This window comes from Coenobita brevimanus, chromosome 92 (genome assembly GCF_032717465.1).
Source record: "Coenobita brevimanus isolate Jiangsu-jjx chromosome 92, ASM3271746v2, whole genome shotgun sequence".
Taxonomy (NCBI): domain Eukaryota; kingdom Metazoa; phylum Arthropoda; class Malacostraca; order Decapoda; family Coenobitidae; genus Coenobita; species Coenobita brevimanus.
In genome coordinates, this window is record NC_137045.1 from 23,072,329 (window position 1) to 23,084,554 (window position 12,226).

Here is a 12,226-nt window from a genome sequence, read left to right on the forward strand (position 1 = left end):
CTCTCTCACCAGTTCCATTCTTTCTCCAATCATTGCAACATCACACTGGGAGTCACCTTTCTCACTTTACTCTTTTCTACATTTACTCTTAAGACATGATGCTCACAGACATCTACAAAACTCTTCACCAGTCTACCAAGCTCTTGTCCGGTATTTGCAAGCAGCACTGCATCATCAGCATACAACAAATTTGAGATATTCCATCCATTACTATTTATTACCAATGCCATCCCTCTCTCCATTACTCGTGTTTTTACCTCTCTCATCATCCTGTCCATATATTGAACAACCATGGGGACCACACAACCTTGTTGCATGCCTACAATGATCGTGAACCAATCACTTGGAAGCCCATTTACTCTTACACATGCCTCACTACCATCATAATAACTCTTGATGGCATTTAGCAGCTTACCATCTACACCATACATGTGCAAAACCCTCCACAGTCCTTCTGTCTACTTTGTCATATGCTTTTTCCAGATCCATAAATGCCATAAATACCTTATAGTCCTTGTCACATGCTTTCTCCACTATCTGCCTTACTGAAAATATTTGATCCACACATCCTCTGCCACTCCTAAAGCCACCCTCTTCATCACTCATGAGGACTTCTGATCTCTCTCTTTCTGTATAATAATTTTTCCGTATACCTTCCCTACCACACTCAATACTTATGCCACGATAATTCTTGCACTCACTTCGCTCACCTTTTTACACTCTACTGGCACAGTTTCACTCATCCATGCCTTCTTACATATCTCCAACAAGTACTTCATTCCACTCTCTCCACTGCACTTAGTCATCTCAGCATACACCTCATCAATCCCAGCTGCTTTTCCATTTTTCAGCCGCTTCACAGCGTTCTCCACCTCAGCGAGTATCATGTTTCCAGGCACTGCATTCTTTCTCTGTACACCCTCAAAACCAATCATGTTAATAGTTGCTTTGCATTCTCCATTTCCGTTCATCAGACTTTCAAAATATTCTTTCCATCTGGTCATTACCACATCCCCATGGGCTAATAATCTACCACCTACATCCTTCACACTTTCACATTTCTTTCCACTGTCGCTTCTACATTTCCACACCACTTTCCAGAATAACTTATTATTTTCAGCGTAATTTGCATTCATTTTTCTTCCTAGGTCATTTACTTTCTCTTTTTTCCTCTTCACTAGTCTCTCAATGTTCTTCTTGATCTCGATATATTCATTTCTTATTGCAACTGAACCCCTGTGCTGTATCCACTCTGGCCACTTCCTCTTTTCCTCCACTACTGTCATAACCTGTTTATCCCACCATCCCATACCTTTCTTCTTTGTTGTTATCCTTCCTACACCATACATCACTTAAGCATTCCTAACTAAGCAATCCCTGTATAGATTCCACAAGCTGTCCCGATCCATTTCATTCCAGTTCACTGATTCTAACTAGTCCCCTACTTTGGCCCTTTATTCATCTGTCATCTTTGATCCTCAGCTTCTCAGTTTTCAGTGTCTCTCCCTGACAGCCTCTTTGTCTTGGTGGTCCACCTCACTCGTCTCTGTTTGAGGTTGCATACCACAATCATAAGATCTGACAAACCTCCACATATTCCTCTCACTGCCCTCGTATCAGCGACACTACCCAGCATCGAGATCTCTATTAGCACATAATCAACCAGTCTCCTTTCAACACGATCTCCATTCCCTCTGTACCATGTATATTTACATGCATCTGTGTTTAAAATAAGAATTACAAATGCACAACCTCCTTTCCTGACACGTGTCCTTCAGTTGCTTCCCATTATCATTCTCTCCTTGTACAGTACTCCATTATTACCCATCATGTCATTCACAGGACCAGTTCCTACTCTACCATTCATACCACCCGTTACAATCACTTTGTAACTCCTGGGCATTTCTCCTCCTGCTGCTTCATCCAACCCATCCCAAAACCTGTCTTTCCTCTGTCTCACTCCTGTCCTCACACAGTGCATACGCAACAATCACTGGCACTTTCACTTTCTCAAACTTGAACTTGACGTACATAAATCACAAGCTGACACATTTGCAATCACTCATATCACTCTGCTACACATCATTCATCAACAAAGCAATTCCTTCCTTGCATCTTCCTCACTCATTCATGCCCGACCTTACACACTTTACACCCTCCCAATCCTCCACTTCACACCCTTTCATCAATGCTAAACCCCCAAGTTGGTGCCTGTAAGAGCAGGATGAGTGGAAAGACTACAGGTCTGAGTGTTTACTTGTTCTTTTGACCCAAGAGGAGTGATAACACCAGACATCACTAGGGGCATTGATACAGACTACAGTATTGGGTGAAGGCTAATTGTATGGGACATTCTCCCACTATAGTCGGAGGTTCCTATTCTACATGGGATCAAATGTTGATTGCTCTGTGGCATGCAGAATATTGTTTTGCTTTCTTGTGTCAGTCATTTGTGGCAAGTGGTTTGGTGGTACAGCATCCTGCCCTAGAGTCCAAGGTGGAGGCATAGACTGTATTCGTCCCTTTTCCTGGCTTTCTTATTCTACCTCACCTCACCTGCAGGTGGCTCAAAGAGGCAGGATGCTGATGCTGCTGATGATTATGAAACTCTGCCTAATGTACAAGTTATCTGACACAGGAGCATGGCCTAAGTGGTATGGGTATTAGATCTAGCATGACTAAGAGGAAGTACATGATGATATTAAATACACTTATAGTATTCCTAAAAGAATTTTCATTTATATTTCTGAAGACCTTGGCATGCATGCATAAGTTCCCTCCCCCCTCACCTACTGATGACGAACTGTGCCACCAACACATTATATGGAGAACATGCTTTAAAAAGCCATATGTCCCTACTTTTTCAACCTTGACAAAGGGCTTCTAGTTTAAATGCTGAGTTTTCCTTGTAGGGAACAGATTTCAGTTCTCTAAAACAGATATTGTAATTTCGGACCAACACATTTCCTACAGCAGTACCTTCTGTGGATGATGGTAATCATCCACTTCTTTCCTGGTTTGAAATACTAAAACAGAATAAAAAATTAACAGAATGGAAAGTAATAACAAGAACTACAAGGAATGAGTAGTAAAGTAATACATAATGGTGAGTCGTGAGTAACACAAAATAATCATCATCATCATCCGGACCTCCTTTCCCACTGTAGGGCAGGGTGAAGAATAGCAATGACCAAACAGAGAAACAGAAAGTTATTTGTGAAAGATTGGGAGCCATTTTGGGGGAAGTCAACATGGCAGATTATTCAGTACCAGTCACCAGGTAACTACCTGAAACCAACTTCTACATCATGTATGCACACTGCATAACTGAAATACTTTTCAGAATCATGCTTTATTACTATGTCAAATTATCACATTACAAATTTATAACTGCTGTATTAACAATAATATTGTAGTAACATGTTTTAGCAAATTCATAGGAAATATGACCATAAATTTCACATATACAATTTCAGCAGTTTAGCACAAGATCTATGCATTATTTAAATAAACGTGTGATTATTGTAGCCTTAACTTCTTCAGTTCAAGGACTCCCTAAGCTGATTGAAATAATCTGATGGCAACCAAAACAAGTTTTTAAACAACTTAGATGAATAAAATTTTCAAGCAACTGCCAAAATAAAATGTCACTGAACTGAAGATGTTAATTTATGGAGTTCTGCTATCCTGAGATGGACAACTCTCCAGCACTAATACACACAACTTATTTTCTAATACTTTACCTCTAGGAAAAACATACATCTAGCTAACATAGAAAAGAATACCAACACAAATGTCACGTGAAATAGAAACTAAACTGCTATATTTTCAAGCAAAGAGGTGTGCTTTGCTGGCATTATTTAAAAACAGATGGTAGAACTTAAACTATCCTCAGAGAGTTGTTCCCAATACATTTTGATTCACATCAGATGTTCATATACTCCTACTACATCTTTGAACTCCTTCCTAATCTGTATGTCATACAATGATAAAAAGAATTACAAATTTACTAAACTCTGGACATTACTGGAAAGACAGGTACCTATGGATCAATCTGGAGCAGATACTATACTTAGACAAATGAACCTTTACTAATACCTTTACCAGAACATGTTAATACAAATTTTAAAAACTCATTATCAGTATACTGTACATTGTACTTGAAAGTAAAGATACTGTAGCACGTCTTCAACTTGGACACCATACAACTCGGACCAAAAGATCTGCAAGATGAGGTAAACAAAGATCTGATAAAAACTCATACAAATAACCAGATTGTGACTAAGGGTAACATAACATGGGCAAGTAGGTAACCATGCTGAAAAAGGAGACAAGGTTATAGTTGTCAGGATGCCCAAAACGGTGTAGTTTTCTATTTCAAATTACTGGATGTGTGGATTTTATATACATTCATCTTGCCTAAAGTGCGCCTTCGCAAAGTGCGTCTCGCCTAATGTGCGACAGGGGTCTGATAATAATTAACATTTTTGCCCAGCTGTTTTTTTTTTTTTTTTTTTTTTTTTTTTTTTTTTTTTTGGCTGTGCTGATTGCTTGCCTGTGGCTGATGGTACTGGCTGACCATAGTTATTGCTTGACTGTCGTTTATAGGTCTGCTTGACCAGATAAAGTAGTGCAAAACACCAGGAATAATGTACAATGTACTGTAGTGGCCTGTTACAATGGCTTTCAAACTTAGGGTATGTACACTTGGCAAGATTTCCGACTGGACCACCTGGTTGCGGGATTTAGATAATGTGGCAACAGCGCGCGCCTGTGTGTGTGTGTGTGTGTGTGTGTGTGTGTGTGTGTGTGTGTGTGTTCTTACCTAATTGTATCTTTACAGGAATGAGTCAAGCTCGTATTGTCCCATGTCTTAAACCATATTTATCGTACATATCCTTAAATTAATGAATTGTTTTGGCACACACTATTTCATTCGGTAGTGCATTCCATTGATCAATTGCTCTGTTTGGGAAACTGAATTTCCTTACGTCTTTATCACCTCTCTTCTTATGCAGTTTTTTGCAGTGTCCTCTTGCTGATGCTTCCCCATATGTTAAGTAATCATTTATGTCTATTTTCTCCTTCCCTGATATGCATTTATATAGCATTATCATGTCACCTCTTTTCCTTCTCTCCTGTAGTGTTGGTAGATTCTTTCTTCGTAGCTTAGGTCCCTTAAGCTTGGTATCCATCTTGTAGCGGCCCTTTGAACTTTTTCAATCTTGTCTAAGTGTTTTTTGAGATGAGGACTCCAGACTACTGATGCATACTCCAGGGTTGGTCTAATGAATGATGTTATTATCCTTCTTAGCATGTCTTCATTTATGTATGTGAATGCCATTCTCATATATGCAAGCAGTGTATACATGTTCCGTACCTTCTTGCTGATGTGGTCAGCCGGAAATAGTCTGTTATTGATAATCACACCTAGGTCCTTCTCTCTTTCTGATGTGTATAGGGTTTTATTTCCTAACGTATAATCCCAATCAGGTCTTTTTCCACTTTTACCAAACTTGATTACATGACACTTGTCCACACTGAAATCCATTTCCCATGTATTACTCCATTCATGAAGTTTATTTAATTCTTCTTGTAGCTCTTTACAAGAGTTTGTGTTAGTAATTCTCCTTTGTATTTTTGCATCATCTGCAAACATATTCAGATAGCTTTCATTTCCAGTGTTACTGTTTATATCATTTATATACACTAAAAACATGATTGGTGCCAGCATTGAACCCTGTGGTACTCCACTAGTCACTTCTTTCCATGATTAGTTTTCCCTTAGTACTGTTCTCATTTCTCTTTTTATGAGAAAATCTTGCATCCAACAAAACAGTTTGCCTTGAATTCCTCCTTGATGGTACAGTTTCCATAAAAGTCTTTGGTGTGGTACTGTGTCAAATGCTTTCTTGAAATCTAAATAGATACTGTCCACCCATCCTTCTCTTTCCTGTATTGTGTTTGTTACTCTGTCATAGTAGCTCAACAGATTAGTAACACATGATTTTCCTTTTCTGAAACCAAACTGTCTTTCTGCTATCATACTGTGTTCTTCTAGATGATTTACCCAAGCTTTTCTTATAAGCTTTTCTAATACCTTGCTTACAACACTGGTCAGTGATACTGGTCGGTAGTTGAGTGGATTTTGTCTATTTCCTTTCTTGAATAAGGGGACAATATTTGCTTTCTTCCAAATATCAGGTAGTTTACCTTGACTCAAGGATTTCTTGAAAATTAAAAATAATGGTTTACTTAACTCCTTTGCACATTCTCGTAGTACCCAACATGAAATTTCATCAGGACCACTTGCTTTTCCTCAGTCTAATTTACTTAACTCCTCCTGTATTTCTTTTTTTGATATTTGTATATCTGGTAGTATGTGATGACATGCATGTTCCACATAATCCCTCTCAAAATTTTTTTCTTCTGTAAAAACTAATTGGAATTTCTTATTTAGCGCTTCACAAATATCTTTCTCTTGTGTATAGGTGATTCCCTCGTCCGTAATGGATTGTATTATATCTTTTACTTTGGTTTTGCTTCTTATGTAGCTGTAAAATAGCTTTGGTTGATCACTATTTTCATTTATGATATCCTCCTCAAACTGTTTTTGGGCTTCCCTCCTTATTCTTATATAATCGTTTCTTGCCTGTTTGTAATTATTATATGCCCTTTCACTATTGTGTCTTCTGTATCGATTCCACAACAAATCTCTTTTTCCTTCTGATTTTTTACATTCTGTATTGAACCATTTCTGTATTTTCTTTTCTGCTTCTTTGTGCTGTGGGATGTACTTCTGGACTCCTGTTTCATAAAGTTCACAGAATTTTTCATATATAACATTTAAATCTTGTCCTCTAAGCTCCTTTTCCAAAGCAATTTCTAAGAAGTACTTCTTTACGTCATGATACTTTCCCTTTCCATAGTTTCGGCTCTTTTTGTAGCTTTCATTGCTGTTATCTATGTCATATGCAATCCTGAACTTGCAATTTAGTACTGCATGGTCGCTTTTGCCAAATGGAGGGTGATATATTAAATTGTCAATCTCGTTTTCTTGCCTAGTAAATATGAGATCTAGCATTGAAGGCACATCAAGTCCTCTTTTTCTGGGGCTTTCCCTTACATGTTGCGTTAGGAAAAACTCTTGCACGAGATCCAGGAGCTTTTGGTCCCAACAGCTTTCTTGGCTTATTATATCTACAGTGCTCGTCAGAAGTATGGGGCGCCCTGCGTCCCTCCTGAGAAACAAACCTTTCAACATTGAAAAAACATATAAATAATGCATTTTATTTACCTTTAGTGCTTCGTAGGGTAGCCTTTACGTTTCTTCACGGACCTGAGACGTCTTGGAAGTGAAAGGGCGAGGCTCCTGAGGTGCTGGAGGGGTATTTTGTCCCAGGAGTCACGAATGGCGGCTTCCAGCTTAGGCAGAGAGCTCACGTCCTTCCCTTGGAGACTCTTCTTTACGAGGTACCAGAGGTTTTCAATCGGGTTGAGGTCTGGGCTATTTCCTGGCCAGTCTGTCATGAATGATACCTCGCAGTCACGAAGCCAATTGGTGACCGATTTGGCCTTGTGAGCAGGTGCACCGTCCTGCTGAAACACTCGTGCACCTGTTAGCTCGAAGGAGTCTGGTAAATGATCACACAGAAGCTCCAGGTAAACATCCTGATTCACTCTGAGGTTCTTGGGAAGTACAACAAGCTTCCCCAAACCCTTCCCTGAAAAACAACCCCATACCATGAGTGAATCAGGATGTTTAACTGTGCTTTCTACATACCGTGGGTCAAGTGGGTCACTACCTTTGCATGCTCCTCTGTTACAGGTAACACTAAACGTTGCCTCATCAGACCACAACACTGACAACCATTGCTCCTCACCCCAATTTAGATATTTATTAGCAAAGGCAAGCCTACGAATTCTCTGGCTGCTAGAGAGAAGAGGCTTTTTCACAGGCCTGTGACTTGTGTAACCAAGCTCATGCACCCTACGAGACACTGTTCTCACTGACACCTCACCAAACACTTCTGGGTTGCTCTCCTTAATTTTCCTTGCACTCACACAAGGATTAAACTCCACTGCACGTTTTAAAACATTAACAGACCTTGGGGAAGTTTTCCTAGGCCTACCAGACCTCGGTTTCTTTGTGGGAACTTCACCACTGTTTTCCTCCCGAAACCACGCACACCAACGACGCACTGTCGATCGTCCCACACCAACCAATTCACTAATTTCCTTTGTCTGGTGGCCTGCCTCCTTTAGAGCAATGATCTGGGATATGATTTCACTCGATAGTTCACGGATAGGTGCCATAACAAAGTTTTGAAGGCCAAAACACTGCGGGACACTCGGTAAAAAATGGCGCAATTTGAGAGGGACACTCGGCGGAGTTCCTCTCTCTCAGGCAGCCCGTGGGCAACTGAGGCGGGAACCAACCAGCGCGTCAGAAGGCCTCAGGCTACCGTGACGTCATGCTCGGAGCTCAAACTTGTGGCTCAATTCTTACCCCCAAAAATGGGTGATTCTTTTTGGGCCATAAGTATTGCGCGCCCGGCGGACATCGCTGAATACTTCTGACGAGCACTGTAGAGTATTCCAATTTATATTTGTATTAAAAGCTCCAGTTAGTATAATTCTTTTCTATTTCTCTTCCATTTTATGTAGTAACGCTCTTAAACTCTGAATTGTACTCTCCATCAAGTCCTCATTTTCGTCTCTTTCCCATGTGTTTGATCTGGGTGGCATGTACAAATTGGCTACAATTACTTTCCCTTCAGATGTATTGATCTCTACTGCAATCAGTTCTACATGTGAGGGTATATCTAATTCTATTTCTTTGACTTTTAGATTTTTCTTAGTTAATACTATAATTCCTCCTCCGTTTTTTAAGTTCCTATCTCTTCTCCATATATTATATTCCTCTAAGTTCAGGATGTTATTCGATACCCTTGGTGTTAATTTTGTTTCAGTTAGGCATATTATATGTGTTTCATTTTCTCTGACATATTCATCTCTAATAATTTAGATACCATTCCATCCATATTTGAGTACATCAACTTAATCATCTTGTTTATATACTTGTTATGATTTGGTTCTATTACCTTCCTTCTTTTTATTCCCTCCTGTTTATGTACCACTTTCGTACCTGCAATCCAATTACTTTGTAAAAAAAAAAAAAAAATGTATTCTTCTCCTCCTCTGATCTTCCCTCATTTTTTGTTTTTGCTTCCTCCCTCTTCTCTTTCAGTAATTCCAGTTCTTCTTGTGTTAGGCATCTTTTTATCCAAACATTTTTGAACTCCTCTTTTTCCATAAGATTCTTTGCATTTTTTAGTATCTCCTCCACAGTGTTTACACTTTGGAAGGTTACCTTTAGGGGACTTGACTTGCTTTTCTCGTATTTCCCTAACCTTTTGTGTTCCTCTATGTCTTTACTACAGACTTCCTCTGATACTTCTTTCAATATGCCCATTACATCTGCCACCTCCTTTTTGTCTCTTGAGATCTTGTTTTTTACTTCTTCCTCTTCTATACCAGTGATTACTGTAGATTTGTTGATATCTACTGAATCTCTGACTAACTAAGGATTGTTTTGGATTATTCTTTTCACTTCCTTTTTAATGCTTTTTTTCTTCCACCCTTGTTTCCAAGTCTTTCTTTACTTTCACCATTTCAGCATAAGTGGTTTCCACATCATTTTTGTAGCTTTGCACAGCTTCATTCACCTGTGTTATCTTCTCCTCAGTATCACTGCTCTGATCTATCAGACTGCTTACTTGCCTAATTGTCTCTATATCATTTTTGAACTCTTCCATAATACTCTCGTGGTTGACTACTGTACTTGCCATTTCACTAATTTTCCTCCTAAGTGTATCCACTTCAACTGTTAGCTCATTTATGGTTGTGTCTTTCTTGTTGACTTCCTTTCCTAGTTTTATTATATCTTCCTTTTGCAAGTGCATTTGTTTCTTAATTTCATCAATCTTATTTTGAAAAGCCATCTCTAACCTATGTACTCGTTCAACCAGTTTGTTGTGAGTCTCCATTTCAACCAGTTCTTGGTAGAAATCATCATCCTGCTTTCTACGTTTATCCCTTTTCTTTTCCAAATTTGTATGTGGTCATTTTGCAGTACTAAAAGCGGATATAGTACTTACATTCCCTGGGGCAGATTGTAGACTAAACAACGATCAGCTGATTGTGCGCATTGTTGCGCTGCTTGTTTACTTTTCTGTTTGACCAAGCCTTACTTAAAACTTCCTCTTTTATATTAGAACACCATTTAGTCTAACCTTGTACAAAGCTTGACCCATATAAAGATACTTATTTAGGTAACGCCGCTGGCTAAGTTGGCCAGTTATAGAGTGGTGTCAATGTGCGTCTGTTCTCTCTCGGTGTGTGTGTGTGTGTGTGTGTGTGTGTGTGCGCCCGACAGTTTTTCGAATCACAAAGCTTCATCCTCCGAATTATATTACAGTATATGCCATAGTATTATGCTATGATATAGGCTAATAAATATTATGTGATTGGGAAAATGGACTGTGAACTATACTATCTATAGTCTGAGTTATATAAAATAAGTCTCTTGCCTTGAAGCCTGAACCACGATACAGGTTGAGTTGTGGTTCAGAAACAGAGGGCATGTTCACCCAGAAATGGCACGATGTCGGGGGAAGGGGGAGATGGGAGTGAGCAGCCAGCAGTTATATAGTCTTAGTCACTACAGTATAGTTATTAAGGTGTCAATGATATCCTGTATCCTAAATAATAATAAACCTATTTATTTTTATTATCTTAATATGGACCCAATTACATGCTAGGATACCCCCTCCCTCGTTAACGGAAAACATGCAGCCTGCTCCACCGCCATGACTCTCTCTCTCTCTCTCTCTCTCTGTCTCTAAAACTCCTCAGCTGGCTATCAGCAGACACATACACACACACAAAATAAATAGATAATATTGAAAAAGTTCAAAGGGCCGCTACAAGATAGGTACCAAGCTTAAGGGATCTAAGCTATGAAGAAAGACTAGAAAAACTGAATCTGCCTACACTACAGAAGAGGAGGAAAAGAGGAGACATGATTATGATATATAAATGTATATCAAGGAAGGAGAAAATAGACATAAATGATTACATAACCTATGGGGATACATCACCAAAAGGACACTGCAAAAGACTGCATAAAAAGAGAGGCGATAAAGACGTAAGGAAATTTAGTTTCCCAAATAGAGCAGTTGATGAAATAGTGTGTGCCATAACAATTCAGAAATTTAAGGATATGTACAATAAGTACGGTTTAAGACACGGGGCAGTACGAGCTTGACTCATTCCTGTAAAGATACAATTAGGTAAGAACACACACACACATTATCAGTTTGTGCTAATAAGTAATGACATTGCATTTAGTATGTTTACCTAAAATTTAATACTGTGTCAAAATACAAGACAGTGCAATACATAACCACCTCACATAACGGATTACATTAGCCAGTAATCAATACTTACCTGCATAGAATATGTTTCAGTAATGGTCATGGGGTAGGCATACCCACAGTGATATTTTTGTTAATGCTAAAGGCAATTGTGTGTTCAGTGGCGCATACCAGTTAGAGGGGAGGTGACCACTGACACCTCCAGTCCTCATAGCTATGGTGGTGAGTTGTAGTGTCACTGCTGAGGTTCCTGTTCCTCCAGTTATGTCAATAATTAAAGATAACATACTGATGAACAGCCATTTCTTATGAAAAATACAAACAGCCTATTTCGAACTCTCAAAATACATTTATGAAGCATATTGTGGGAGCTTTCCAGCTCTCATGCACCAGTCAGTCTTGGTCCTTGGTTTCAGTATTGCCAGCCTGACAGTGTGCAATGTTAATGAACATGCTATTAACCCTTTAACCTCAGGCATTGTTTTGACCCGACTGCCCCCCCCCCATGGGGGTTCCAGCCAAAATGTGAACAAACTTTAAACCTTTATAACTCTGCACAGAATAACGCTAGAGCGAAAAATAAGGTACCATTAGAAAGTACTAACCTTCAGCTTTGCAATGATGTAGGTTTCATGACTTCATGGACTTTCACTGGGCGGGCAGTGCCATTAGAAGTGGGCGATCTAAAATCACTATTTTTTGCCCCACACACCACTACCAAATGCCAACCGCACTCTGATAATAATACTATAAACATATATGAACACTGCACATACGATAAACACCCA

The 12,226-nt window shown here is 39.2% G+C and overlaps 1 protein-coding gene across 1 annotated transcript in view; it reads right to left on the reverse strand.

Moving 5' to 3' along the window:
• Positions 1–3,354: 3,354 nt before the first annotated feature.
• LOC145412164 (uncharacterized) overlaps positions 3,355–12,226 on the reverse strand; it is a 446,682-nt gene continuing 437,810 nt past the window's right edge. Inside the window, exon 22 of the mRNA XM_080282099.1 lies at positions 3,355–4,223. The gene's annotated coding sequence lies outside the window, so the exon portion shown is untranslated. The remainder of the gene's footprint in view (positions 4,224–12,226) is intronic.